At 56.9% G+C, this 3,994-nt stretch overlaps 1 protein-coding gene across 1 annotated transcript in view; it reads right to left on the reverse strand.

Moving 5' to 3' along the window:
- gdpd2 (glycerophosphodiester phosphodiesterase domain containing 2) overlaps positions 1–3,686 on the reverse strand; it is a 147,851-nt gene extending 144,165 nt beyond the window's left edge. The window contains exon 1 of the mRNA XM_080187518.1: positions 3,586–3,686. The gene's annotated coding sequence lies outside the window, so the exon portion shown is untranslated. The remainder of the gene's footprint in view (positions 1–3,585) is intronic.
- Positions 3,687–3,994: the final 308 nt, after the last annotated feature.

Raw genomic sequence — 3,994 nt, forward strand, 5'->3', positions numbered from 1 at the left:
TGGGGGGGGAGTGGGGGGAGGAGGGGATGGGGGGAGGAGGGGATGGGTGGAGTGGGGGGATGGGGAGTGGGGGGGGAGGAGGGGATGGGGGAGTGGGGGGGGAGGAGGGGTGGGGGGCTGGGGGAGGAGGGGGTGGGGGGGAGGGAGGGATGGGGGGAGTGGGGGGCGGAGGGGGTGGGGGGGAGGGGGGATGGGGGAGTGGGGGGGAGGAGGGGGGTGGGGGGGAGGAGGGGTGGGGGGAGTGGGGGGGAGGAGGGATGGGGGGGAGTGGGGGGGTGGGGGGATGGGGGGGAGTGGGGGGAGGAGGGGATGGGGGGGAGGAGGGATGGGGGAGTGGGGGAGGAGGGGGGGATGGGGGGGAGGAGGGGAGTGGGGGGAGGAGGGGGGTTGGGGGGGAGGAGGGGGATGGGGGGGAGTGGGGGGAGGAGGGGGGGCTGGGGGGAGTGGGGGGAGGAGGGAATGGGGGGAGGAGGAGGGGATGGGGGAGTGGGGGGGAGGAGGAGGGGATGGGGGGGAGTGGGGGGAGGAGGGGATGGGGGAGGGTGGGGGGAGGGGGGGAGGAGGGGATGGGGGAGTGGGGGGGAGGAGGGGGATGGGGAGGAGGGGGGATGGGGGAGTGGGGGGAGGAGATGGGGGAGTGGGGGGAGGAGGGGGGGAGGGGGAGGAGGGGGGGATGGGGGGAGTGGGGGGAGGAGGAGGGGCTGGGGAGAGGGGGGGAGGAGGAGGGGAGGGGGGTGGGGGGGAGGAGGGGATGGGGGGAGGAGGGGCTGGGGGAGGAGGGGGGGGAGTGGGGGGAGGAGGGGGGGATGGGGGGGAGGAGGGGGGGATGGGGGGAGGGGGGGGAGGGGGGGGGATGGGGGAGGGGGGGGAGGGGGGGGAGGGGAGGGGGAGGGGGGGGGGAGGGGAGGAGGGGAGGGGGAGGGGGGGAAGGGGGAGAGAGATGGGGGAGGAGGGGAGGGGGAGTGGGGGAGGAGGAGGGATGGGGGAGGAGGGGAGGAGGGGGAGAGGGGGAAGGAAGGACGGAGGGGGGAAGGGACGGGGGAGAGGGGGAAGGGACGGGGGGAGAGTGGGAAGGGACGGGGGGAGAGGGGGAAGGACGGGGGGGAGGGGAAGGGACGGGGGGAGGGATGGGAGAGGGGGAGGGGAGGGACGGGGGAGGGATGGGAGAGGGGGAGGGAGGGACGGGGGAGGGATGGGAGAGGGGGGAGGGGAGGGACGGGGAGGGGGAGGGGAGGGACGGGGGAGGGGGGGATGGGAGGGAGAGGGGGGAGGGGGGGATGGGAGGGAGAGGGGGGAGGGAAGGGAGAGGGGGGAGGGAAGGGACGGGGGGAGAGGGATGGGAGGGGGGAGGAAGGGACGGGTGGGGGAGGGATGGGGGGAGAGGGGGGGGAGGGGGAGAGAGAGGGGAGGGGGAGAGGGAGGGAGGGGGAGAGAGAGGGGAGGGGGAGAGGGAGGGGGAGAGGGAGGGAGGGGGAGAGAGAGGGAGGGAGCGGGAGAGAGAGGAGAGGGGGGATGGGGGAGAGGGGATGTGGGGAAAGGGAGGGGGGATGGGGGAAAGGGAGATGAGTCTGAGAGGGGACTGACAGGGAAGGGGCATCTCAGTGAGAACGGGAGCCTGGTTAGGGGCCTGAGGAGGAAGGGAAATCTGAGTGGGGGTCAGAGGGGAAAGAAGAGTCTGAGTCGGGGTCTGAAAGGGAAGGGAAAATGAGGCGATCAGTCAGCAAGTGGAGACTAGGTGGAGGGGATCAGGTGCACAGTCAATAGGTGAACCATCTGTATGTAGAGACTAGGTTGGGGAACTAGGTGGAGACCAGCTGGACAGTCAGTGGGTGGTGACCAGGTGAATGTCAGTCAGTCTTGTGGTACCCATTTGGATGGCTGCATGACATCACCAATATGGTCAATCATAAGAACATAAGAAACAGGAGCAGGAGTAGGCCATCCAGCCCTTCGAGCCTGACCCGCCATTCAATAAGATCATGGCTGATCTGTCACTGCTCAGTTCCACTTTCCCGCCCTCTCCCCATAACCCTTAATCCCCTCTCTTATCAAAAACCCATCAACCCGCGTCTTAAAAATATTTAGCGAGGCAGCCTCCACCACTTCAACGGGCAGAGAATTCCAGAGATTCACCACCCTTTGAGTGAAGAAGTTCCTCCTCAACTCCGTTCTAATCTTTTTCTTCATTCATGGGACAAGGGCATCACGGGTTGGCCATCACCTATTGCCCATCCCTATTTGCCCTTGTGAAGGTGGTGGTGAGCTGCCTTCTTGAATCACTGCAATTCATGTTCTGTGGGTTGACCCATAATGCCATTAGGGAGGGATTTCCAGGATTTTGTCCTAGCAACTATGAAAGAATGGCGATATATTTCCATCACCTGAAAGTTCCCCTCCAAGCTATTCACCATCCTGACTTGGAAATATATCGCCATTCTTGTGAAAAAATACCTGAGACTCATTACTAAAAAGTGGGAAAATTCTAAACCAAAAGTGGGGAAGTTAAGTAGAAAGTGCAGAAATAGTTTTCTCTTAATTACCTAATCAATAGTTTTCATGTATCTGAATAGTCTACGAAAATGAAAGCTCAATTTAACTTTTCTGGTCTAATGAGAACAACACCAACTTTTCTCATTGAACATAAAAACATAAGAAATAGGAGCAGAAGTAGGCCATCTAGCCCTTCGAGCCTGCCCCGCCATTCAATAAGATCATGGCTGATCTGTTGTGGCTCAGTTCCACTTTCCCGCCCTCTCCCCATAACCCTTAATCCCCTCTCTTATCAAGAACCCATCAACCCGCTTCTTAAAAATATTTAGCGAGGCAGCCTCCACCACTTCAACGGGCAGAGAATTCCAGAGATTCACCACCCTTTGAGTGAAGAAGTTCCTCCTCAACTCCGTTCTAAACCGCCTCCCCTTTATCTTGAGGCTGTGCCCCCTAGTCCTACTGTCTTTTTTGAGCGGGAAGAGTCTCTCCACCTCTATCCTATCCATCCCATTCATCATCTTATACGTCTCAATGAGATCTCCCCTCATTCTTCTAAACTCTAACGAGTACAAGCCTAGTTTATTCAGCCTCTCCTCATAGCTCAATCCCCTCAACTCCGGTATCAGCCTAGTAAACCTCCTCTGCACTCCCTCCAGGGCCAAAATATCCTTGCGCAGGTGCGGCGCCCAAAACTGCACACAGTACTGCAGCTGCGGCCTCACCAATGCCCTATACAGCTTTGAGCAACTTAACGGAAGTTCCACGTACTGTCATAAAATTATAAAAGTTGACAGGACTGACAGGCAGATGCAGAATTTTTTAATAGATTATACTTATGTAACCATTCTGGTGTTGAAGGTACTCTTCAGTGCGTTATTAAACCAATACAGACCTGAAGGTTCAAATTGCGTACTGACAGCATCCCTGGCACCAAACCTCAGCAAGAATCAGCACTTTCGAAATCAGGAGGCAAGACTATATAAAAGTTATTTTTTCATAAAAACTATTAAAACCTAAGTAAATATATAAGTTAAATTTTCAAATTACAGATCAAAACTGCAGTAATATACTACACAATCTCACAAATACACTAACCTTTTGCTCAAAACTTCAAACTGCTTCTTCAGCATGTTCAGTGTCTTAACATGCTGGCCTCACTTCCTCAGAAAAACCCACCTTTAGTGTCTAATCATTGACCAATCCAAACACGCTGGAAATATTTCCCTCAGCCTTCACATACCTGATTCTTATTGGGTAGGTTCTAGAAACAGTTAAGCACGAGAACATGACACACCGTGAGCTCACAGGTTGCGGTCATGAACAGGATTAGCAGGATTAGCAGGATTAGTTTGTCCTATGTTGTTCTAGTGAAGCTCAACATAAGATTCAATGACAGCACTTTACCTTTCACTTTGGCACTTCACAACTTTCCAGACTTGTATTGAGTTTTCAACAATTTCTACTGCTCTCGTCGCCATGTTATTACAATTATATAAAGTCTCTG

The sequence above is a fragment of the Carcharhinus amblyrhynchos genome, chromosome 4, assembly GCF_965287045.1.
Source record: "Carcharhinus amblyrhynchos chromosome 4, sCarAmb.v2.hapA, whole genome shotgun sequence".
In the NCBI taxonomy this organism is placed as follows: domain Eukaryota; kingdom Metazoa; phylum Chordata; class Chondrichthyes; order Carcharhiniformes; family Carcharhinidae; genus Carcharhinus; species Carcharhinus amblyrhynchos.